At 37.0% G+C, this 27364-nt stretch overlaps 1 long non-coding RNA gene across 1 annotated transcript; it reads left to right on the top strand.

The window, feature by feature from the left end:
• The first annotated feature begins 4578 nt into the window (after positions 1–4578).
• Positions 4579–26354, top strand: LOC141511776 (uncharacterized). Its single transcript, XR_012475400.1, has 3 exons — positions 4579–4915; positions 20893–21099; positions 25659–26354. It is a non-coding gene; the product is annotated as an uncharacterized LOC141511776 (long non-coding RNA).
• Positions 26355–27364: the final 1010 nt, after the last annotated feature.

Below are 27364 nucleotides of genomic sequence, written 5' to 3' on the forward strand. Positions count from 1 at the left end.
TAATTTCTGCAAGCACCCAGCCAGAAGCATAACACATGATGCCAGCCAGGAAAAATGACTTTGGGAAACATTTTGGCACTTATGGATTTTCTTTTATAGATATATATAAAAAATCAACCTATGATTTTTTTTATGTGTTTGTTTGTTAGTTTATAACTCTCTTCTTCCTAGGCAATATTGGCTTTCTCCTTTCCTGACTGGGAAGAATGTCTAACATAGGGAGGAATTTGTTCCAGAAGGGAATGATGACTGTCATCTAGTATGCTACTCAAGCAATAATTGCAAAACAAACGTTGGAGCATCTTGACATGTTAATATTCTTCCCCATCTTGCTCACACTGATTTGCCCAAGATTGAATGAATGACTATAATTATAAAATCATGTAAGTTTTAATAAATAATCACTTCCCCCTAAAAACAACAAAAGAATTCAGAGCAGAGACCAGAATTCTTTTCTTTCCTTTTTCCCCCTTTACTTCTGACACTGAGGTTTAGAACAAAGAAGATCTCCAAATAGAAAATGGTCCAACCTAGAGCTCCAGTAACCCAAAGATAATTTTCGAGTCCAACTCTCGGCAGTGGCTGCAATATTGAGGCGTTTTCTCATTTTACGACTGAATCTGAAACTTGGCATTTTTTCAACTACTGGACTTCAGATGAGATTTTTTTTTTGTTTTAGTTTTTGTTTGTTTTGCTTTGTTTGAGAAATGACATCCGCTCCTCTAAAATGATGGGATTTATGTGGCAAACTAAAGCAAAAGCAAATTTGGTTCCTGTGAAAAAGCTGCCTTCATGCCCCCACAAGTCACACCTAATTTCCATTCTACTAGGAAAAGGAAATTGTTGCAAACCTTTATCAGGACTGAGTGAATAAGACCTTAAAATGAATTACAGCTTTTCAGATTAGCTCTAATACTCTCCTGAACTCCACAGCTAAAGTTTGAATGCCAAAAAGTATGGTAGAATTCATTAATTCCTAACTATGAAAGAAAATAAGCCCATGTTGTTGTCGTTGTTGTTCCACCCTATCTGACTTTTTCAGGGTTCCATTTGGGTTTTTCTTGGCAAAGATACTAAAATGATTTGCCATTTTCTTCTCCAGCTCATTTTATAGATGAGGAACTGAAGCAAATAGAGTTAAGTGACTTGCCCAGGGTCATACAGCTAATAAGTGTCTGAGGTCAGATATGAAATCAAGAAGAAAAGTTTTCCTAACTCTGGATCTGCCCCTCAATCCACTATATCACTTAGCTGCCCCCATGAGCCCATCTCTTGTGGAATTAAAAATGACTTTTTAAATAATTTTGTACTTTACTGTATTTGTTCTGTGGATGTATTTAAGAAACAGAAATAAAACTGAAGTTTTTTGTTTTTCCTAACTCACTAAAAATTGGACTTAAAGGGCTTCTCCAATACTAGTATTTGATTTGGGCAAAATGGAACCTATTTTCTCAGATCCCTCAGTAGAAAAAGTCTTGCCAGAGAATCCCTATAATTTGGACAGAGAAGCTAATGGTCTATTGGACTGATTTAAGTATAACTATCAGAAATAGGGAGATGATGATCCTACTGTACTTTGCCCTTTATCTGACATCACATGGAAGTTCTGGACACCACAATCCAAGAAATATATATATATATATATGTATACATATATGTGTATATATACATATATACATACACATATGTAGATAGATAGATAGATAGATAGATAGATAGATAGATAGATAGATAGATAGATGACTTTGGAGGAGAAAGTGAGGCTGAAAACTGCACAACTCTGCCTCACTTAATCAATCCATGTACAAGTGAAGACATCCCTTCATGATGTCATTGATCCTTGTTGAAGATGAAGGGTGAGGGGCATCTAGGTAGTACAGTGCATAGAGCACTGACCCTGGAGTTAGGAGGTCCTCGGTTCAAATTCAACCTCAGACACTCGATACATACTAGCTGTGTGACCTTGGGCAAGTCATTTGACCCCATTGACTCACCACAACAAAAGACAAAAAGAAAATGAAGGATGAACCACAACACCTCTATTAGAACTCATTGAAGGAAGTGGGAAGTTGGCTTAAAAAGAAGACTTAAGGGCACATGACAACTGTTTTCAAATATGTGAATAGTGTTGGAAGATTTAGATTTGCTCTTTAGTCCCAGTTGCAAAGAGGACAATTTAGCCTTAATATGAGGAAAACCTTCCAAATAATGAAAGTGGTCTCTAACTAGAATGATTACTTGGAGAGAAATTTCATTCTACTTCCATTAGGGGTTGTTTTCGAGCAGAGTTTGGATAACCACTTGTCCAGTAGACTATAGTGGCAATTCTTTTTGGATATGGGTTAGATTAGATTAGTTGGCTGCAGAGATCCCTTCCAACTCTCATATTCTGTAATACTATAAAACATTTCAAAATATATATAAAATAAAAGTAATTGGATGGGGTACTAGCAGATAGATGAATACAATTCAACACAATTAATATTTATTAAATGCCTTCTGTGTATCAAGCAGCTAGGTGACACAGTGGATGAAGTACTAGGCCAGAAGTCAAGAAGACTCATCTTCCTGGGTTCCAATCTGGCCTCAGTCCCTTACTACCTGTGTGACTCTGGGCAAGTCACTTAATACTGTTTGCCTCAGTTTCCTCATCTGCAAAATGAGCTGGAGAAGAAAATGGAAAGTCATTTCAGCATATTTACCAAGGAAATCCCATATGGGATCACCAAGTGACAGACACAATTGAACAAAGGACTAAATAACAAAGTCTAGGTATTGTGTTAAACAGTGTAGATAAAAATAAGTAAAAAAGAAAACAGCCTCTGCCCTGAAAGAGCTTACAATATGATTGGGGAAGATAGTACACTAAAGAAAACTTTAAAAGCGGGAAGAGGAGAGAGAGGAAGTAGGTATAGAGCTCAGGATCATGATGGTTATGAGCTTTTCCAAAGGAATAGGGACAGGAAAGAAGGATGCAAGTGGTAGAGTTAAATCTAAAAAGGCAAAACTGGTAAAATGTAGGGGCGGCTAGGTGGCGTACTGGATAAAGCACCGGCCCTGGAGTCAGGAGGACCTGGGTTCAAAATCTAGTCTCAGACATTTAATAATGACCTAGCTGTGTGGCCTTGGGCAAGCCACTTAACCCCACTGCCTTGCAAAAATTAAAAAAAAAACTGGTAAAATATGAAGAGAGAAATGGATCCTGAAAGGTGGCCCTGAACTGGGATTTTAAAGAAAACTAAGAAATCTAAGATGATAAATAATAAAAAAAAACCATTCCAGGCATAGAGGACAGCCTGTTCAAGGTTATAAAAATGAGAGATGGCATATCCTATGTGAATAATATCAATAAGACATAACTGAACAAATCAGAATGGGTGACAGGGAATAAGGTTTAATAAAATTGGAAAGGTAAATTGGAGTCATGTTGTAAAGAGATTTTATGCCAAACAGGATATAAATTTTACTCCAAAGGTAATAGGGAGCCACTAGAGTTTATTGAGCAAAAGAATGAGATAATTAGATTTCTGCTTTAGAAGAATTACTTTAACTCATTGTTCATGTATGAAAAGGTAGACAGTTGATGCAGAGAGGCCAAAGATGAAGTGGAGGTAGAATCAACAAGTTTGTCAACTACGTATTTGGAATGAGGTAAAGAACTGAGGGTGAATCTGAGGTTTTAAACCTAGGTGACTAGAACATCATGGTGCCTCCAATAAAATATAGAAATTCAGAAGATCTGTGCATTTGAGGAGAAATATAATGAGTTCTGTTTTTGGACATTACTTTTAGTCACCCAAGTGATATCCAGTTCTAAATGTTCAATAGAGAAGACAATTGATTTATATGGGACAGGATCCAGGCAGAAGAAAATTAGGAACTGATTCAGATATGGGAATCATCTACACAGAGATGACAATGGAACCTATAGAAACTGAAAGGTCACAAAGAGATTGTATAGAGAAAAGAGAAAAACCCTTAGAGAACACCTACAGTTAGAGAGTCTTAGGATGATCCAGGAAAAGAGTCTGAGAAGACTGTATAAAGAGAATAAAGAGTAAATTACATCACAATGACTCAAAGAGGAGAGATTATCCAGGAGAATGCAGTCAGTGGGGAACTGGATTATCACATTGGAGGGAGAGGTTAGACTGTGGAGCACGGTGAATTGAATATAATCTAAGAGATTCAAAATGGCAGAGTTGGGTCACAGCTTGATATGGGGAAAAACTCAGCAATGCTAAGTCTAAGGACCCAATAGAGGGAATCAAAGTTTTAACAACAACAATATCCAATATTTATATAAAATATTTATTATGTGCTAAGCACTGTGCCATTTGATCCTCACAACAACTCTGGAGGTTAGGGGCTAGTATTATATCCATTTTACAGTTGAGGAAATTAAAATAAAGAGAGGTTAAGGTCATACAACTAGTATGAAATCTGAGGCTGGATTTCAACATCTTTCTTCCTGACTCCAGAACCATCACTCTATATACTCTGCACTTCCTAACTGGCCAGCTGAGTGTGAAATGAAATTCTTTTCCCAGATGGTTGTGACAAAGGGGAGGCAAAAGAGGGGTCAAGAAACAAAAGAAGATTGGGAATAACTGCTTTTGTTTGGTAATAGAGAATCTATTAGGGAGGAGTCAAAGGACTACTTTGCTGCACGAGAGCTCAGTTATCAATCAGTTTGCCCATAAGGATGCCAACCTTCCTCAAGCTGACAAGATATCAGTGGCATTGTCTGTCATATTATCCTTCACCCTCACTACAAGACCAGTCTGACCAATCTGACCTCTTATTTTGCACCTACATTTCTTTGTTGAAATCTTAACCTTCTCCCTTGGATTCATCATTTTGAATAAGTTTCAGCCTACATATATCCACCATTTCCCTCTCCATGGCCTTTTAGGTAAGCCTTAACTCCAATTCTTGAAAAATTTAGTCTTCTAAGATTCATAGATTGTATAATGCCACCTTAAGAATATTGGAATTTAAGAGATAGGTCTCTACTTCAGAGAGAAGACTCCATAATATGATGTTTAATATAATGTTATATATTTTATATTATATATTACTATATTATATACTATATTAAATTCTATAATGCTATGCTATTATATTGTTATGCTAAGTTGTATTACAATAAACTTTGTTATACATGATATGATATACTATAATAAGCCATCATATGATATGATATATCATGATATACAATGTAACAGGACATAATATGATGCACTATAACCTAACAATGACATGTGATATAATACAATATTATATTAGAATACACTACCTTTTGTTGAATTGTATTGAATTACTTGATATTGTGCCTAGACACCCATTCTCAGAATAAGAAAAAACTTGGTTCAGGCATTGTATTTGACACATACTGACTATACAACCTTAAGGAGTCACCTCCACACCCCTGCACAATGGTTTAAGATAATGAATTGCAAGGAAGTATTTACCTGCAGAGGAAAGAGTGTTCCTTATACAAATGAAGTAATAATCTAGGTCCATAAAGGATATACCATCATTAATTATTCAGGATTTAGTCTTGCCCTGAGCACTTCCCCAGACCCTAGGGGACACCTAAAGTTTTGCTAAAGCAAGGTTCCTGCCTTTGATGAGCTTATATTATAGCTCAATGATAACACCCAATAGTCCATGATGAATTCTCAGAGATATAAACCACCAAAATGCTGATAGGAAGAAAGGAGATGGGATTGTGTGGGGAGGGGGAGAGAATCAAAGATGAGCTTCTTGGAGCAGAAGATTTAGAGGACAGGTGATTGCTGCCATATCAAGTGGAAAAGGGACTAAATGTCTTCAGCTTAGCCCCAGAAGGGAAAACTGGAAGCAGTGAATCAATGGAATCTGCACCAAGACTGATGTAGGTTTGATATCAGCAAAAAAACAATTAAAAGGTATCCATTAAATGCTAAGAGGTATATTGAGAAGCAGAGAATTCTTCCCTATTTGGCATCCTCAAGCACAGACTTGATGACACATGTCAGGTTAATTATAGTGGAAATTCTTGAACTCCAAGATCCCTCTAGGTTTATATCTATGATACTACAAGTTCCTTTCGGCTCAGTTTTCTCATATTTAAATGAAAGTTTTCTCATATTTAAAATGAAAGAGTTTGACTAGATGGCCCCTACATTATTATCTATCTTTAAATTTATTGTCTTATAATTCTACGATCCTATTTAAATTATTAATAATTGAAGCAACCCCATTCTCAGCTGTCAGCCCAGAAACATAAGATTAGACTTGGATTCCGTCAGTAGAGGGTTAATGCTAAGAGGACAGGGGCTATTTCAGATAGAACATCCTGCTCATCCCAAGATAACATATGTCATTCTTATGTGCAAAGGGAAGTCGAATCAGATAAAAGATTATCAAGGATTTTGTTATCTACAAATCACTGATCTTAAGTGTCCCCAGAAAGAGTCTGGCCCAGTCCAGATCAGTTCTTTCAAGGGCATCAGCAAACAAAGAAAACCTTAGTAAGCCCACCTGGCTAAGAATTTATAATCATAGCCAGTGACATTTATTTAGTCAACACTTTACATCATTAATTCGTTTGGAGCCCAATACCCTGTCAAGGAGCTTCTGCATATTACATTATCTCAACTTTTGTAGATGGAGAAATTGAGACTCAGAGAAACCAAGTGACTTACCTAAACAATCAGTTATGCAGAGAGGCTAAGGGACTTACTTAGCCCATGGTAGTGCAGATGGAAGAAAGTAGTATACAAACAGCGGAAAGTGCTCTAGATCTAGATAAAAGATTCAAATATCATCCTTGACATTTGCAATCAATGTGACCCTGGACAAGTCATTTAACCTATCTAGATCTTAGATTACTAACTGTAAAAAGAAGAGAATGTACCAAATAGTTCATTCCAGCTCAAATTCAATGACCCCATAAATTTCTTAGATCGGTTCTGCACCCTAATCTTCCTGACTCTACAGATATATCACCATGATGCATGTCCCTTTTTAGCACATAAGTCCTTGACTTAAAACATCTCTCTCATCCATTCATCCATCTAGCCATCTAGCCATCAATCTATGTATCTCTATTTCTTCATTTTTAAGGCTATCCTTAGAGATTTGCTTCAAATGGAACAAACTAATACTTATGTTTTCTCTTTGATTAAGTTGTGCAATCTACTACATATTAGTCTCTCTTAATTCCCTTTGGTTTGTAGGAGTTTTCAAAAGACAAGGATCCATAGGCAGGTCCATCTATTTGTACTCCTAGAACTGAGCACACTGGTTGGAACATAGTAGGCACTTAATTAATATTTATTGATTGGTTGATCACAAGCAACCATGCTAAGCACTGGACAGTTACTATCCTCAAGTGGCTTATAATCTAATGGGGAAGATAGTACATTAGAGAGCTGAAAGGGAGAGAGGGCATTTCATATTCTTCACTTGTAATGAACTAAGATGCAAATTGATATTTGGACATTAGGGTTAGAGTGTACTGCTAGGGGTTGTATGAGGACTAATTGGATAAAAATATAAGAGCCATGGTCCAATTGTCACTTATTTCAGGAAAGTTTCATGGAAGAGGTTCTTTCCCAAGTAGATTAGCATTAGCTAATGATGACTTATTTGCAAGAAGTCCTTGCCATGAAAATGCATACTCAGAAAGAAGAACAAGCCAGTTGTGGTGGGAATGGCACTGCTATCCTGGTATCCCTAATAGAAGGTTTGTTCTCAAAGGCTAGGAAACATATCTTCCTTAGCCTTATAATTCATCCACATTTAGAACAAGGTATTGTCTTGCATTCAAACAATCATTTGTCCTTTCATTCAATCAAATTCTGTCTCTTTACATTTAGTAGCTGTCAATTAATAGCTCAGTCAATCAAGAAATACTGTGGGATAGTGAAAAAGGCAAAAACAAGGTCCCTGACCTCAAGGAGCTTACACTGTAGTGTAAGGAGATAATATGCTGTAGTGGGGAGACAATATGCCAATAACAATGAATATTCAAGTTATATATAGGATTGATGGGAGGTACTCTCAGATGGATGGCACTAGGAATGAGAAGCCTCCTGTAGAAGGAAAGATTCAAGAAAATTAGAGAAACCAAAAAGTAGGAGAGAAAGCATTCCAGGCATAGGAAATAGCTAGCAAAAAGCTGTAGAGATAGGAGAATGAAAGTCATATACTCTAGTGTATGGAGTATAGGTGTAGGGCCATGTAGATGAACCACAGAGTTCAGGGAAGAAGAGAATAAAAACCTGGCAAGAGAGAAAAGGATTAAGGAAGCTAGGTATTATAGTGAATAGAGCCCTTACCCTGAAGTCTGGAGGACCTGAATTAAAATCCAGCCTCAGACATATAAGCTGTATAACCCTAAGCAAGTCACCGATTTCCTCAGGTTATAAAGAGCTTCAAATATCTAAAAGAGGGCTTTATATTTTATTCTAAAAGCAACAAGAGTCATTAGAATTTATTGAGGGGGAATGGATACATGCATTAGAAAAATCACTTGGCAGTTTGTTGAAGGATAGATTGGAATGGAGAAAGATTTTAGACAAAAAGACCAACCAGATGACATAGCCCTCAGTTTCCTCATCGACAGAATTCAGATAATAACATCTATTCCCGCAAGATTGTGGTGGAGATCAAACACGATAATGTACAAATCACTTTTAAAATTTTAATATACAACAAAATACTAGTTATTATTATTTGAGGCAATGAAATCATTGGACTTTGAGTCAAGATGATATTAACTGGGGGGGAGGGGTAGAGCCAAGATGGTGGCAGGAGGACAGCCTTTCTTAGGACCCCAAATTATTTCAAAAACCTTAAAATTATGACTAACTAAATTTTCACAGAAAGACCCAGTGAGGCAATTCTCCAGACCAAGGTAACCTGAAAAATAGTGGGAATGCTCTGTTCCATGGGGTTGGAGGGGACAGCCTAGCAAAGGAGCTTTAGCCTTCTGGGAACAGCCCCAGAGTGCCTGGGTCCCTGGAAGTGCTGACTCCTGTCAACAGAACCAGTTTCCTGACCTGCCACCCCAAGGAGCACCAAGAACAACTTGGAAGATCAACAGGGAGACCTCTGCCAGAGTGAGCATGAAGCACAGGCCAGCATGGCACTCCTCAGCATGGCCCTCAGCACGGCCCTCAGCATGGCTCTCAGCACAGCCCAGATCCTAGGAAACAGAAGCAAGCCTGTAGAACCTCCCAGCAGGGAGCTGCCCAGCAGCTGTTCCCTGAGTGCTCAACCCACCAAAGGTAAGGGAGTGGAGGGAGACCACCAAGGTCGGTCCTCTGTCCCTGGGACAGGATTCTGGGACTTTGATCATATTCCCACACCTGTGACAGTCTGGGCCCCCATGGAGCAGGGACCTTCCTCACAGCCCCTGGGCAGATGGGTGAACTTGTGGTTATTCACAGACCAGGAGAGCAGTCAGAGTCTCCCATAGGACCTTGAAGGAACTGTGGTCCTTGCAGGGGTATCCCAATAATACTCAAAAGCTCAGGAAGCACCCCAAAACCAGTCATAGGCTGGGGAAATGAGTAAACAGGGTGGGGGGGGGGGAACCTGATCATAGACAATTATTTGGTCCCATGGAGGACCAAAACACACACTCTGAAGATGAGAAAGTCCAAACTTCTGCATCTAACTCAAAGAAATATAGAAGTTGGACTAGGGCAATGATAGGCCTCAAAAAAGATTTTGAAAATCAAGTAAGGGAAGTAGAAGAAACAATTGGGAAAAGAAATAAGATTCAAGAAAAACGTGAATTTGAAGTCAGCAGCTTAGTTAAGGTGATCCAAAAAACACTGAAAAAAATAACATTTAAAACCAGTTTAGGTCAAATAGATAAAACAGGTCAAAAAGTTATTGAGGAGAAGAATGCTTTAAAAAGCAGAATTGACCAGATGGAAAAGGAGATAAGGAAACTCTCTGAGGAAAATAAAGCCTTCAAATGCAGAATGGAGCTAAAGGAAGCTGATGACTTTGTGAGAAATCAAGACACAATAATTCAACACCAGAAAAATGAAAAACTAGAAGAAAATGTGAAATATCTCATTAAAAAAAAACTGACCTGGAAAAAAGATCCAGGAGAGAAAATTTAAAAATTATTGGGCTACCTAAAAGTCATGATCAGGAAAAGAGTCTTGACCTCATTTTTAAAGAATTTCTGCAGGAAAATTGCCCTGATATCCTAGAAGCAGAGGGTAAAATAGAAATTGGAGAGAATCCATCAATCTCCTCTGAAAAGAAATCAAAAAAAAAAAAAAAGAAATCAACCATTCCCCCGAAATACTATACCCAAGTTCCAGAACTTCCAAGTCAAAGGGAAAATATTATAAGCATCCAGAAGGACATAATTCAAATATCATGGAGGTGCAGTCAGGACTTAGCAGCAACTACATTAAGGGCTCATGGGGCTTGGAATAATATTCCAGGAGGCAAAAGAGCTTAGAATGCAACCAAGAATCAACTACCCAGCAAAACTGAACATCCTCTAGCAGGGGAAAAAATGGACTTTCAATGAACCAGGGGAATTTCAAATGTTCCTGTTGAAATGACTAGAGCTGAACAGAAAGTTTGATGTTCAAGTACAAGACTCAGGTGAAGCATAGAGAGGGTGGACGGGAAGGGTAAATTATGAGGGACGTAATGATGATGAACTGTGTGTATTCCTGCAAAGAAAGATGATACTGATGATACTGTTATGAACCTTCTCATTTAATAGAATAGGAAGGAAAGGAGCTTTTATAGATGAGGCACAGGAGAGAGCTGAATTTGAAGGTATAATATATTATAAAAATGGAGTCAATGGGTGAAAGGCAAATGTACTGGGAGTAAGAGAAAGGGAAGATAGAATGGACTAAGATATTTCATGTAAAAGAGTCAAGAAATAGCTTTTGCAATGGTATAGAAGAGGGGAGGTGAAAGGGAATGAGGGAGCCTTCATTCTCATCAGAAATGACTCAGAGAGGAAACAGCATACACAGTCAATAGGGTATAGAAATCTAGAAGAAAAAGGAGAGAAGGCAGACAGGGGAGTGGAGGGGGGAAGTGGGTGATAGAGGAGAAGGTAGATCATAGGAGAGGATAGCCAGATAGAACACATTTTTATCCGGGACCACAGGGATGGGTGGGTGCTGGGTCTCTAGGGTGGGATGAAGGCTTGGGGCCTCTTGGCCCTAGGGCTGGTGTTCTTTCTGCTGCACCACTTGGTTGCCCCTCAGCACATTTTAGAAGAGAAAAGAGAGAGAAAAATATAATAGATGGTAGTAGGGAGGAATGGATAGAAGGAATTATAATCAGCAACAGCAACTGTGGAAGTAACTTCTATGATGGCCACTTGATAAAGAATGTGATTCACCCAAGAGAAAGCTGATAGTTTTAGCACACAGACTGAAACACATTTTTTTCCTCTTTCTTTCACTTTATTTCTCATGAGATTTTATATTGGGAGAAGGTGTATTATGTTTACTCTTAAACAAGAATATTTTAGTAATGTATAAATAAATTAAAGAAAAATTTAAAAATAAATAATTAAAAAATTTTGGGGCGGGGGGGAGATGATATAAGTTTAAATCCCACCTCAGATACTTGATAGGCAAGTCATTTGCTCTATATCAGTCTTTGATTTCTCCTCTATAATAATACCTACTTCCCAGGATTGTTGTAAAGATCAAATAAGAATATTATATGTATATCTATCCATCTATCTAAATATCTATCATCCATCTATCATCCATCTCTGTTTATTTATCTACCTACCTATTGCTCTGACTAGTTATCTATTATCTATCTACCTATCTATTCATCTTCCTATTTTTCTTTCTTTCCTTCTTTATAAAAATAGCAAACTATTCTGTTATCTTTGCTAAGAAAACTTCAAACAGGTCACAGTGAGTCAGACATAATTGAAACACCAGAAAATGTTTGCAAACCTTAAGTGCTATACAAAATTTGGTCATAATTATCATTCTTTTTTATACATAATAGGTACTTAATACAAGGTTGTTGAAGAGATGCTGTAGAATTTTGCCTTGATGAAAGGCATCAGAAAAATATGGTAAATTTCCCAGCATTAGATGCATTAGATGCTTAGCCTATTGAATAAACTTTCTATGGAAGATCCATTAGATAATTTTTGTGTCATAGAATTCTTTGACATTCTAGTGAAATCTTTAGATCTGCTCAGAATGTTTCTAAGTATATTTTTAAAAATCCATCAGATTACAAAAGAAGTCAATTTTCATAAAAGAGAAAAAGTAATTCCTGCGATTCAGGTTAAGAATCCCTTTCAGAGACTATGATGAGAATTGAATCAGGAGGAAAACCACGAATGGGGGTAAGGTGGCATCAGCAGAGGCAGCATTTGGATTGATGAGATCATGGGTCCATCAACCTATGGTAGTAATGCCAAAGGAAAGCTCTGTCCCACCATGCTATTAAGATGTCCCTTGACTACTCATGAATTGCTGGCAAGTACCCTAGGTTGGCACATCTCAGAAAACAATAACCCTTATCAGAGTAGGGTGCCTGAAGCAATTAATATCTTGCAGCTCTGATAAGCTCCAAAGCTCTGGGCCAGGGTAATGGACCATTGGAAACAGGGTCAGGATTCTGCCAAGTTCCATAATAGGTTGATATTGCTGTTGTTTTTTTAAAAAAAAAAGTTTTAATTTACATTTTCAAGCACAAAATATTTTCCCCTCATGCTTTGGCTAAATTAGGCAGTTAAAGTCTATGAAGTGGCAGTAATTGGAAACAATGGATTTCCAATTTGACAGCTATTATTTTAGTGAAATCTGTTTTCCATTTGCACAGAGTTTCCAAGGACCCCTGCAGAAGTTTCTTTGGCTATAGCATTTTTACTTCTTTATCCAAATGTTTTTGAACCTTCCAATTCTCAATGGCATTATTTCACTTGGAGTTAAGAGGGAGGAGACAGGCAAAACTTCCCCAAGAATCTAGCCCATGTTGGTCTCTCATTTCTTGGAAATTTAACAGCATATTCATATGGTGCTTTGAGGTATTCAAAGCACCCAATTTACACTTTCATTTCCTCTATTTGATTATAAGCTGTTGGAGGGAAGAAATTATGTTTGATGGTTATGTCTCCTCCTATCTCAAACAATTTCATAAGATTGTGCAAATAATAAAAACTGAATAAGTGAATAAGTGTTCACATATTGGTAATCTAATTATTCCATGTATTGTAATTTTCCTTCCCCAACAAAATACAGAGTTCCTTATTGACAGGGATCATGAACTATGCCATGAATTTCTCTAATAGATGCCTTACCTATAGTAAGTGACCAATTAACAATTGATTAATCATCAATTATTTTATTAATTTTACATACCAACATGAGAAAATAGATATCCATAGAGGATTAATAGATTTTTAAAATCCCCCAAATCATATTTATATTGTTTGATGCTTTCTTTCCCTAAAAATGTTCTCATTAGCATTTCTATAGACCAATAAAATCAGAAATAGGGTAAAGACACACAAATGTGAAGAGATGGATGTATTAGAGAAAGCACTGGATTACTTACCAAAGTATCTGGATTCAAATTCCATATCTGCTTCTTACTGCTTATGTGATCTTTGGAATCACTTCATTTCTCTGAATCTCATTAGCAAGGTGAATGAGGTTAGACAATGACCTTCAAGATCCCTTGAAATCTTAATTTCATGCTTCTCTGAATTTGTTGATCAGAAATAGAGGTAAATTGGTCATGTAGAAAGAGTGTGGATAAACAGCCCAAGGGCTGAATTAGTACCAACTTGTGTTGAAGTTTAAAAGTGAAAAATCAAAAATATTCCTAAGAGAATAATAAATAATATACTATAATAATAAACAATAAACAAATCTTATATGACAATAATAAACCCAAGAGAAGTTTAGAATCTAGGTGAGAAAGGATAAATGAATAATACTACTGGGAAATGACACCAAAGTAAATTCAAGACTATGATCTTGCCTGCAATTGCTACTGAAATTTAGCAAAGGAGGAGTGAGGGAAAATATCTTATAAGACATAAAAATAAGGCCAGAATTTGAAGAAAATGTAGGATTTGTTTGATGAGGGAAGGAAAAGGCAAATCTCTCAAGATTATCAATTTCTGGCATGGAAAAATAATGTCTCAGGAAATGAGGCAATGTCAATCAGTTGATGTAAGTGCTAAGGTTGATTAAGTATTAAGTTGATATTAAGAAGTAAAGAAATTCCACTGATATTAAGAAATAAAGAAATGAAGTTGATATTAAGAAATTGGTCCTTTCCTCAAGGAGATAACAATTATATTGGAAAATCCAAATATATTTTAAAAAGATACTACTTCTTCATATTTGCCTCTGCATTCATTTGATTTCAGGAACAGCCTAGGTTTTTGAAATATCATCAGAGAAAAATCTCATGACAAAATCTTCACTGGTTACTAAGGGCTCCTCATGCAATTGCTTAGAGGTATAAGGGAGTTTCATTTATAAGGAGAAATGGGAAAGGGTCAATATTGATCAGTCATAACAATCAAATGCCTTATGCTTATGTTGCTGTACTTTAATCCTCCCTAAAGGCCTATAGCAATAACTCATTGCATGGAAATGATTCTGGGGTGATTCCAGAGGATCTCCCAGATCTTAATGTCTTGGACAGCATTTGAACATAATGCTGATGGTTTATGTCCCTCAGTCTGAGAACCAACCTAGCCAAGCTCAGAATGGTCTCCAAGTAAGGATTTTAGAGGTCACAGTAACTTATAAGAGTGAATATGAAGGGACTGGTCTGTTTTTTTGTGAAATACCTACCCTGGGGAAAAAGTAAACTCCTTGAAACAACTAGAAAAAATAACATGAGTTTTGGAGGCAGAAGTCCTAAATCTCATCCATGATGTGGGTGGAAGAGAAGGAGCAGAATGAATAAATAAATAAACCAAAATCACCACTTAAATTATCCCTCAAGCTACTATTCCCCTGCTACCTTTATCAGACCAAAACACCTCTCGGTCAAATGAATTAATCAGAGATGGAAATAAGTCCTCAATAACCAGATTCAACAGAAAGTCTCTTCAGATTGGTTAAGAGACTTAGCCACACATGACTGGTTTGGCAGCTAGTTCGGCATCAAGATTTTCAATTATCTGAGAAGTTAATGATTCATTAAAGGAATGACTTGGAGAACATTTTGGTCTCTATCCCCATCCACCCACCCACCCACTGGCCAGAGGAGGACCTTGAGAATTTAGGATGCCCATAGGCTCTGAATCTTTCTTCAATGCCCTCTCCTCAAACACAGGATAGCAGTGGTTAAAGGCATTGTCATAAGGAGTCAAGAATAGATTAGATATGGTAAAAAGGGGCAGACTCAAGGCTCTATATGGATGTCAGTAGTTAAATTATCCCATACCTAACAGAGATTCTGTACACATCCCCATGAAGGGGATCACAGGATGGGGTTTATGCCTATCCCATATGTACTCAAGATTGAGTCCCCTTAGCCTTAGACTCTGTAGATAATTATAAAAGAGGGCATCACAGATTCTTGTAGTATATTGTTCTTTACTAAGTTCAAAGTACCTCATTTTATACCTGTTTATTAAGATACCTGTTTATTAAATATCCCTTAATTACTGTTTATTAAAATACTTATTTTTTCAAAACCTGATTAAGCCAAACTGACTGATATAAACTGAAAGTCACAGGAGGATGAATATTGGGAAAAGGTTGGGAGATATAACAGTAGAATACCAGTCCTTAAATCCTCAGGGCTACCCCAAGAATCCTGAGGTAAAATTCAGCAACCCTGCTCAGGGACACAGACTCCCAATTCATGTAATGATTGGGAAAGCAACACAACAATTATTAACAGTGTGACTTTGGGCCAGTCACCTAAATGCCTTGTGCATCAGTTTTCTCATGTAAAATGAGAAGATTGGACTGGGTAATGGCTGTGAATCCTTCCACCTCCACATCTATGATGCCAGGATTCATTAAAAAAATTAAACCAAGAAAGAAATGATTTAATTAAAGTTATACAGGTTGTGAGTGGTACAACTGGAATATGAATTCAGGTTATCCACCTCAGAAGCCAGCTGATCTCCAAAACTCCTCCACAGAACTTAATTGATTTGCAGGATCTTAGACAAGGCACCTAAAATTTTCTGACTTTAAGCAACTCTCTAAGACTATAAGTTATAGACAAAACATAAAAAATAAAAATATTAAATTCAAGTAAAACATAGGACTTTTGCTACCTCTTTTTTGCTACCTTTTTAAATTGATATTTTATGTTATTTTTCCAATTCCACGTTATGAAAGTTTTCCAGTATTTATCGATAGGCATATTTTTGAATTACATAATTTCCTTCCACCCTCCCTTCCTACCTCACTCTCCTCAGCAGTGAACAGTTAGGTGAATATTGTGCATACACATTTGTGTCCAACATGTTTACAGATTAGTCATTTTTGGTATGAGGAATTAGGATTAAGGGGGTAGAAAATCATGAGACAGGAAAGAAATACATGAAAAAAAAATTTTTAAAGTAAATGTAGTATTCATTCAGATTCTGAAGGGGGTTTTTTTTGTTGTTGTTGTTTTGTTTTGTTTTTCTTCCTCTGGATGGAAATAGCATCATCCCTAATCAGTCTCCTAGGGTTGTCCTAGCTCTCTGAACTGCTGAGTGCAGTTTCATCCATCAAGGTTGATCAACTCACAATGTTGTTAATGAATACACTGTTCTTTCTTGGTTCTGCTCCCTTCACTCTTTTTGCCACTCTTACAAAAATTTTTACATTGACTTGCTAAAAATTGCATTCATAACATAATAATCATATTTAGCGTAGAGGTAATATGGTAACATGTCCAGTCTGTCATTGAAAAAAATCTAGAAATTTCTCTCCTGCCATTGTCAGATGACACCAGCAATGACCACTGATACTCTAGCTATCTCTACTAATGTGAGTTGACAACAGTGACACCTCCTGGTGAAAGTTGACTTGACCTCTTGCAAGATTTCATTTGACTCCCTAGCTATGAATTACTGTTGACTTCCCTTGTTGCCTCTAGGTGTAATTTTCTTTCCCTTGTCTGAAAGAACAGACTGGCACACAAACTCATCTTCAACCTTGGAAACTCAATAAGTTTGTACTGACCTGACTAGAGTGCGTACATATGATGTTGGGGAAGGTCTTCACACTTGGGTCCCAAGCACAACAGAATGATTAGCCCCCAAGAACCGATCCCCAAGCTTGCAATTTCCAGTCACATTAAATATAAATAAAGGTGACAAAATACAAACCACTGAAAAATAGTTCAATTAAGTCCCACAATGAGAGCATCTCATAGATTTTAATGTATTTAATCCCCCTGTGCAACATCGCTGGCACATTCGCCTCTTCCTCTGCTGTGATTGGTAGTCTAGCAATTTTTCGCATCATAGATGGCCTTAAATCATACGGCTACAGAACAGGCAGAAAGCTCGTGGTAAGATAGTTAACCAAAAACAGTACAAGATTTGTTTAATGAGTGTGAAAGGTTGTGTTTCATCTCATTTTCAGAATGTTCCACAGTATCTGCCGCCTGCCTCACGGTGCCTAGAGAACAACATATTGGAAAGTACTCCGAAGGTTTTATGTTGCTACTTTGAAAGCTTTGTAGCTCATTGTTTGTTAAACGAGACTCCTGAACAAGTATAATTAAGGGAGAAAAGAGATGCCCAATCATAACCAAGAACGGAAGTCTTAGGCACCATTAATTTTTTTTCCCCTTTCTAATCTTTTAAAATAGCTGTGGGCTTCTGTTGTTCCTCCCTGAAGAAAAGCGGGGAATAGTTCTTAATGTGGAAAATTTACCTTGAAACTGTTTTGCCTCTATTCTAATCATTGTTCTCGGTTGCAAGCCTTTTTTGTTCGTTTATCAGAGATGTTGAAATTTACTAGTTAGAAAAAACCATTTTGAATCTGTACTCAGGCACTGTATCTTTTGAGAAAATAGTCCCTTGTAAATCCTAGCATCACAGATTTACTGCTTAGAAGGGACCTCAAAAGTCATCTAGGACAACTCCCTCCTTTTACAAATGAAGAAACTGAGTCCCAAGGAAATAAAGTGATATCCTAAGGTCATATTGACCACCTCACAAATTCAGGGACCTCCCAGGCAATCTTCATGCTTTATTTTTTAATTTAGAAAGGTTTTATTTATTTTGAGTTTTACAATTTTTCCCCCAATCTTGCTTCCCTGCAGAAGGCAGTTTGCTAGTCTTTACATCACTCCCATAGTATAAAAGAAAAGTGAGGATAAGAATGTTAGATGAGCTACCTAATCACAAACAGGTAAAGCATCAAACCTACTGATTGATAGCTAATTGACATGAGTGAAAATACTTTGACCTGAAATGAGAACATGAAAAGACTTGAAATTGGTAAAGAGAAAAAAGAAAGCAAAAACTACTGGTGTCACCAAGCCTGGCAGCTTCTTCCTCAGCTTTGTGGCTTCCTCAAAGGGTCAAGTCAAACACTACCTTCTCCTTTCCCACTCCTCTCCACCTTTAGTAATTTCCCATTGAGGTGTCTGTCGCTTCCACTGCATATATCTTGTAGACACCTAGTTAATTATTGTTATCTCCCCCATTCAATATGAATTCCTCTGAGAATGTCTTTTTTTTGCAAGCTCAGCCAGGTTTAACACAAGGCTTGCATATAGTTGATGCTCATGTTTGACTCATTCATTGACTGAATTGTCCATAAAACCGTAGCCATCATAATACTATAAAGATTCCCAAGTTTACATTTTAAATCATCTTTGCAAAAGAAAATGGGGGATGATTCGTGTTATAGAGAAGTTTCACTGGTTCAGTTGTATCTGACTCTTTGTGACCCTATTTGGGGTTTTCTGTACCAAAAAATCTGGAGTGGTTTACTTTTTCCTTCCCCAGTTCATTTTACAGATGAGGAAACTGAGACAAAGAATGTTAAGTGACTTGTCCAGGATCACACAATCACTAAGTGTCTAAAGCAGAGATAGATCCTGATTCCAAGCCCAATACTCTATCCATGGCACCACTTAACTGCCTCCTAAGTTTCATTTAGGTTGAAGGAAAAACAGAAACCTGAAAAGGACCAAGGTATCTGCCATTTGCAGGTACCTAAAGTATAATTATGGACAGTATAGGTTTCTACAAAAGACCCTTAAAGAGGAAAGGGAAAAGAAATGAAAGGAATAAGCAATTATTAAGCACTTATTAAGTATTCCAAGCACTGTATTGAGGGCTTTCCATGTCCCCTGGCACTTGGAATCAGTAAGGACCTAGATTTGAATTCTACTTTTCTCACTTAGTAACTGTGAAACTCGAGGTAACTGACTATAAGTATCCTCTCTGATTCTTAAAGTTTTTGGGCAGCTAGGTGGCACAGTGAATAGAGCACTGGCCCTGGAGTCAGGAGGACCTGAGTTCAAATCCGGCCTCAGACACTTAATAATTACCTAGCTGTGTGGCCTTGGGCAAGTTACTTAAGCCCATTGCCTTGCAAAAATTAAAAAAAAAAAAAACACAGATTCTCAAAGTCTTCTGTATAAACCAGGGATAATAAAACTTTCTCAGGATTGAGGAGAAATTCAAATTAGATAATGGATGCTGCACAAGGTCAATAAAAGACTTCCCCAAGAGACTTTTTCAATGTTTATTTACTCTTATTTTAGATATTTTCTAACCAGCTACATTATCTGGTGTCCTAATTGACAACAGATTAGAAAGATTGAGTGGGAAGCATAAAGCAGAATAGGCTTGGCAGGTGGTCAAAATATTGTTTCTCCTTTAAAGTTTTTCCTTCTCACCTTGCCACAGTAAATTCAGGATATGTTCTAAATTGGAAAGATTTTTTGGTCTATGGAAAAAAACATTGGTCTAAGACAGAGTAATCAACCTGAGATCTATAAACTCTTTCAAAAGAATTTTGGATAATTGTATTTCAATAAAATTGAATTCCTTTGATGATCCTAGGTATTTCATTTTGTACATTTAAAAATATGATAAACTAATCATATTAAAAATATAATTGGGAGAAAAGATCTATAGGCCTCAGCAGACCACCAGTCCTTAATACAACAAAGGTTGAGAGTCAAGGTCATCCCTATGGTTCCAGAAAGAACCTCATCTTAAAAAGCCATTCTGACAACTTCTAATTTCATGCTCAAGGATCATCTAAGTTACACAATGTAGCATGTCACATAGAATCAGGAAGCTTTTCAATAAAGATCTAATTGGTACTTATGTATTAGACTCTGCCTTTTTATGGAAAGATTGTTGGATTTGAAGTCAGAAAGACCTAAATCCCAATCTTGGGTCTGTGACTTTCTAGCTTTGAGAACATAAAAAGACGCCCAAACATTCTGTGCCACAGTTTCCCCATTTTCAAAATTGGGTATTGTAATATGTGGTCTATAATGTTATTGAAATTCTAAAAGTATAGGAAAGTGGTCACCACCATCATGATGAGCCTCATCTAAATCCTAGACAAAATTTCATGTCTAATCTATAATTTCTGTCATTTTATTTTAATCCTATATTTTTAAGGTTTATAGTTATGGTGCTATGACAGTGGATTAGACAATTTGGGGGCTTGGAAAGGCAGTAGACTCCATTCGAACAACAATGCATAAAGGAATCTCCCAAAAAGTGTTAGGACAGATTTTGAGCCCAGCTAAAGCAGACCTTGGGATAAAGTGAGTCTACCACTTTTTCAACTCAATTGTCCTGTTTTCAAGCCTTTGTTTTGAGTGAAATTAAATTATTCTCTAGAATTTACCTCTGAATTTTGAATAGAAATTCATGCCTTTTTTGTGCTCTGCTCTATTTCTGCTTCTCAGACATCTGATCCTGCCCCACTCCTACACAAAGGGAAATTGGACAAGTTATTATCTATTGAATGGAGGAATCCTGCTTCAGGGTCTCCCCAGATTTCATCATATCTCACTTATGTACAAGCAAACTGAATTTTACATGGAAGAGTCTAGAATCCAGAAATACAGAAGCATATCAGATATTTCCAGAAGAAGAAAACAAAGGTTCCAAAGGTTATTATTTATTTTCTCCCCTTTAAGGTTCTTCCTTGTACAGGTTGTTTAATCAAAGAGGACTGCCTTCTTTGATCTCTATAACTTGTCCCTTTATAAATGTGTCATCCATCCTTATGCCTTTCATAGACCTTAGATTGCTTACCCATATCCCAGAAACTCTAAGTTTCCAAGCTATATTATTTCTCTCTGAAAGATAACCCCTTTTCTCCTCCCTTAGTTATATGTAGATGATGCAATAATGTCATCTTTGATCAAAAAAAGTATAATTCTTTGAAACTATCTTCCTGGGTTGATTTCTTAGTTTTTGTGAGGAATAGAATGTGTACTCCTTATACTTTAATCCAGAAAAGAATGTTTTCTCCCTTAAATAAGATAGCATTGAACAAGGATGATACACTTTGATGAGATTTTGTACAACTTACTAGAATGGCCTCCAGGGGAGATTTAATGTTTTGTAAATTGACTGTGATGTGATCTGTTTTTAACTCTTGAAGGTTGTATTTGTTAGGACTTTGGAGAAAGTGTACTTGAAACGAGGGTGTGAGTATAAAGTGATTAAGTTGTAATGATGCTTCTGAGAAATGTACTTCTCTAAGAACAGTTGAAAGGAGTATACTTTGAGAGAGGGAGTGGGTTTAAGAAAGCTATAAAATAATTAGGACATGAAAAAAGAGATTATTCTAGAAGAAAGCAAGGCATAAGAGGATGAATGATCACTTAGGACCTAATATAGGAAAGGGAATGAAGGGAGGGTTGTCAGCACTGAGTAAATCTTACTCTCAATGATTTGGTTCAAAAAAGGGATAATATACATTTCCAGTTGGGTTTAGGAATTTATTCTACCCTAGAAGGACGGGGGAGGGGAGGGGAAGAGGTAAAAGAAAAGGAAAGAAGGGAGTAATAGAAAGGGAAAGTAAAAGTTTAAAAAAAGGAAATAAATGGGGAAAGGGAAAAGAAAAGGGAAGTAAGTTGATAAAAGGGAGGAAGTACTAAAAAGCAAAACATTAGTGAAAAGGACTAAGGGGAAAGTAGTGGTAAAAAAACAAACAGGAAGAAAAAAAGGAGGAGGGAGATACAGAGCTGGTAAATATAATTGTGAATGTGAATAAAATAAACTCTTTCATAAAATGGAAGAAGATAGCAGAGTGGTTTGAAGAAGAAATATACATAAAAGATAAAAGGCTGGAGCGTAATATGTTATGCCTCAGTTTAAGTATTAAAAAAAAGCAGAGATAGCAATCCTTATTTCAGACAAAGCAAAAGCAAAAGTAGATCAAATTAAAAGATATAAGAAAGGAAATTACATCTTCACAGACAATGAAGCAACATCCATATTAAATGTATATGCAAGGAGTGAAATGACATTCCAAGAGCTAAACCAGTTCTCATAAATTGATTTGGAGTTGCATCAAAATGTAAATAAATGAGCCATATACTCCTATAGTTATATCTCTCCTTAGTGTATGTGTTACAGGTGGATAGGGAGCAGGGAAATCGATGTTCACAGGTGAGTAGGTTTAAGTGGAATTTAGAATTTTAGACACTAAAGAGACTGTGGGATACACCTAGGTAAAACATCTTCCTCCCCTCCTCTCCCCTCCCTCCCAATAGGTCAGAAAAAGATGAGAATAACAGAAGAGAGTTCATTACAAAAGAAGCATGAAATGTTCCCTTCTATTTGTACATTTTCTTTTTTCCCCTTTGAAATTTTCTTCTTTAAATTTATTCTACTCTCACAACAAAATTGATGGAGGAAGAATGAATCTGAAGACATCAGTAATTAGAATTCAATCCAATTCAGTAAAAATGAAAATTAATTAAGGGTTTACTATGTACAAGGTGACAGGCTATAAAGAACCCCCAAAATAGTGTTATTATATAATGAATTGGGTACTCAGAGTCAGGAGAAACTGAGTTCAAATCCTACCTTAGATACTTCTTAACTGTGTGACTGGGCAAATCATTTACTTCACTTTCTTCATCAATATAATGAGGAATTGGGACTTGGCCTCTACAATCTCTTCTAGTTCAAAACCTATGATCAGAGAAAATGATCCTTGAGGCTGTTTCCATTCCTAGAGTTATGGTCCCTGTCTTCAAGCAGTTTACCTTCTCCCAAGAACTACAATATGAAAACTGAAAGGTAAATCAAGGATGAATTTGAGGAAGGAAAAATCATTAATGGGAAAGGGAGGCAAGAAGGAGGTATTATTTGAGCTAAGCCTTGAAAAAACCTAGAGATTCAATGAAGGAGAAATAAGGAGAAAGCTCATTCCAGGCACTGGCAACACCTACCTTCCCGGTTGTTGTGAGTATAAAATGAGATCACATTTGTAAGAGCCTTTCAAGCCTGAAAGAGCCCTAGAAATGCACAGTTTTATTGAGCTATGTTCCCTTAAGAATTATAATTGATTACTGTCGGTATAACAAGTGGAATAGGTTCTACTTTAGCCTAAACATTTGAGAGAGAGATTCTTAGCCCAGGAATTACATGGACAAAATTGTCTTAAAATTTTTGGGTCACTGCACAGAATGCATAGTGGAGGGGAGAGAAACTAAAGGCAGTGAGACTATAAGCTCTGGGTGGAATGTAAACTATTTGAACACATGAGACTTTTCCTTTTCCCTTTCTACATTCTTAACATCTAGCACACTGCCTTTCAGGTAACCCACTATTCAATGGATGCTCATCAAAAGAAGAGAAAAAAGAAAAAAGAAGGAAAGCAAAAGGGAAAAGAAAAAAGGAAAAGGAAAGAGAAAAGAAAAAGAATAAAGTAAAGAAAAGAATAAGAAAAAGAAAAGAAATAAAATGAAATAAAGCAGAATCCATCCCCAAAATGTCCCATTCTGTGGTACTATGAATCATTCATTGCTCATAAAAAGAGATAAGATAGTATTTTACAAAGCAAGAATAAAAAGATAGGTCATTCTAATCCCAGGTCTCTAGAGATTGGTTAGGGGGAAAAACAAAAATTGTTGGACCATTATCAGAGTTGATCTTCAGATTTAATTGTAGCTTACCTAGGACTTTAAAAATACATTTTACTTATGCTTCTTAGTCAAAATATTCCTCTAACCTTTTTTTTTAGGTAAGTGACAAAATCATTCTTGTAGTAATTAATGGACTACAGAAATATTGGGGAAACAAGCCCAAAGGCTTAAACCATAATTCTATTACTAATATATTCCCTTGGCTTGCTTTTTGAACTCTGCCGTTGCTTGCCTTGCGGCTGTGTTTAATGAGTAAAGAGATTATTCAAATGAGCCCACAGCAGAACATTATTTCTGAGGTCCTGGCCATCTTGAGCAGGCATCTTCCATTGAGATCAGGTGGTGAAGCCCGAGTATCTGTAATTTAGTTTTAGGCCTTGTTGCTTGCTAATATAATTCTATGGTCACCAGGAATACATCATGTGCTCCCAGGGAAGCTCCTTATGATCCACTGTCCAGACAAAAGAATGAAAGGATTGACCCTCCCAATGAATAATAGGAAGACAAGCATCTCTGTCCTTAAAAACCTACAATGTCCAACCAACTCCACACAGCCAAGGGTCCATCAGAGTCCAATTAGGAAAACAGGCAGATAAAATGAATGGACCCTATTTGAAAACATGGAGAGTATTTTTCCCAATTAATATTGAAAAGGAATATATTTTAAGTCGGCAATCCAATATTTGACAACTTATAAAGGTATTAGGAGCCATTCCTGTGTGTAATAGGAAAGATAAGTATAACTTTCTAAGCCTCCCCTCCTCCCAAACAGGAAAATCCCTGAGAGAGTTACAAAGATACAAAGAAAATTTAATAAGACCTAATTTTAAAACTGATAAACATTCTAACCAATATGGTGGGATTAAGCAATAAAGAGTCTTCCTGGGAATTTACAGAGAGATAACAATCTCATGAATAAGTAAATTCAGAGACAGCCAGCTAAGGTGTTTATTGATTTAGAAACCCATTTGTTTGAGAGATTACCCTTGGGGACAGAACTATTAAGGCTGATAATATAATAGTTATGTTCCCAGACAATTTGCTTCATGTGGGTGATGTCAGAGTGAAGGGACAAGCCAACCCGGCCAAGGATGTTTAAAAGTACAAGTTGGGGCTAGCAGTTCACATGAGTTCTGGGACAATTGTCTGTTATCTTTTTTTTCCTAATACTATTGAAGGATTAGGGGCAAAAAATCTTCACTAACCTGAATCATAAGATCATAAATACAGAGCCCAAAGGGACTGTGGAAGACGTGTCAAGGGTCCAGTAATATCTGGCACATTGTAGGTGCTCAAAAAAATACTTGTTCTTGCCTCCCTTTGTAGGAGAATTTTCCTCAACTGAAGATTTCTTATTCCAATGATTCCATAGATCCCAACAGTGTCCCTATCCTTATATTTCATCTTTGTACATGTTATCTCTCCGAGTAGAATGGAATTTCCTTGACAGCAGACGTTTTGTTTTTATCTCAGTAACATGGACAACATAGCATAGTAAGGTGGCTATTTCAAAAGTACCAATTGATTGGTTAATTTTGTCCAATCCCCCTCTCCTTGTTTTACAGAAAAGGAAACTGAAGGTCAGAGAAGTTTTGTGATTTTACATTGAAGCACAAGGAAGAGTCAGCATCGAGATCAGGTTCCTTCTCCAATGTTCTTGAGGGAGAGGACGACAGAATTTTCCCTTTCCTCACATGAATGTTATCGTCTTAGAATTGGCTTCTCTCTCTCAGTGTTTCACCCTCTAGATTCTATCTTCCTTTAGTCTAGCTCTTGTTCAAGGCCATTCAAGACAAAAACAACAACAAATGTTGGTTCCGCTTCATTTTTAAAAAGTTAAAACGAAGGAATCCCTAAGAAAAAAGGCAACCAAGATGTGTTATCCATCACCAGTCTCCGGTCCTGGAGTATCTTTCACTCCAGTACAGTTTTTAATCAGCTATCAAGATAATTTTTCTGATTAATCTGTCACCTTCCCACTCAATGTCTCCTGTAGGACTACTCACACTGTTTCTCATTTGCAGCTCCTTAAGGCTTGGGCACTTCTTACCCTTCTGACTTTGGTACCCTTCATTCTTTCCATTTCTATGTTCCAGTCACATTGGCCCACTTTAAGCTCCTTAAACATGACTTCCGCATCTGTAATCCTCTTTCCTCTCAATTCTTCCTCTCAGTTTTCCTAAGTCTCATCCAGGCTTGGCTCAGATCCCACCTATTCCAAAAAACCTTTCAATGCCTTTGCTTCTCAAAGTGTCTTCCATTTCCTCTTTATATAGCTTGATTTTACCTGGTTGTTGCCATGTTTTCTCTTCCAGTAGAACCGAGCACCTTGTAGATAGGTAATATATCTGTAAAGCTTTCTGAGACTTAGAAAATGCTTAATAAATAAACGTTGGGGACCTAGAGTTGTTCGTATTCAATTGATCTATAAGCATTCATTCAGACCTACTTTTTATCAGCTATTAGTACAGTGGATAGAGCATCACCCCTGAAGTCAGGAGGACCTAAGTCCCAGTCTGGTTTCAAATACTTGCCACTCATTAGTTGTATGACCTTGGTCAAGTCACTTAACCCTGACTGACTTGCTTCCAGAGCCATCTCCAATGATCCTGATTCACATGTGGCCACTGGACCCAGATGACTCCAGAGGAGAAAATGAGGCTGATGACTTAGCATAGCACCCCCTCCCTCAAATCCAATTCATTTGCTTGTCGGGGCATCACCTCCCTGATGTCATGGTCTTCTTCAAGAACAAAAGATAAACATCATCATAATGTGGCACAGGAATTTTTATAATTTTTGCATCCTACACCCCCTTAGACTCCTCAGAATGCTGATTTCAAAGGTACCTGACAAAATATATAGGATTGCAAATGTTCAGCTATTTAGTGTCATGAATACAGCCCTGGTCCTTAAGTCAAGAAGACCTGACTTCAAATCTGGCCTCAGATATATTCTACCTTATGACTCTGGACAAGACATTGAACCTGTTTGCCTCCATCCTCATCTGTAAAATGGGACTAATCGATAATACTACCTCCTCCCAGGGTCATTATAAGGACCGAAAGAGATAATATTTATAAAGCACTTACTAATACATGATAGTATTAGTTCATTTCACAGACTTGTTTTACTCTACTCTACTCTGTACCTGCTGCCCTGACTGGCTTCAACTCCACAAACAGGATGCACCTCCAAGATTAAGAGCATCATCTCTCATCGCTTAGCTGCTAACTCAATCCTTGTTTGACACCACCTCCTTCAGACTTCT

This window comes from Macrotis lagotis, chromosome 2 (genome assembly GCF_037893015.1).
Source record: "Macrotis lagotis isolate mMagLag1 chromosome 2, bilby.v1.9.chrom.fasta, whole genome shotgun sequence".
NCBI lineage: Eukaryota > Metazoa > Chordata > Mammalia > Peramelemorphia > Peramelidae > Macrotis > Macrotis lagotis.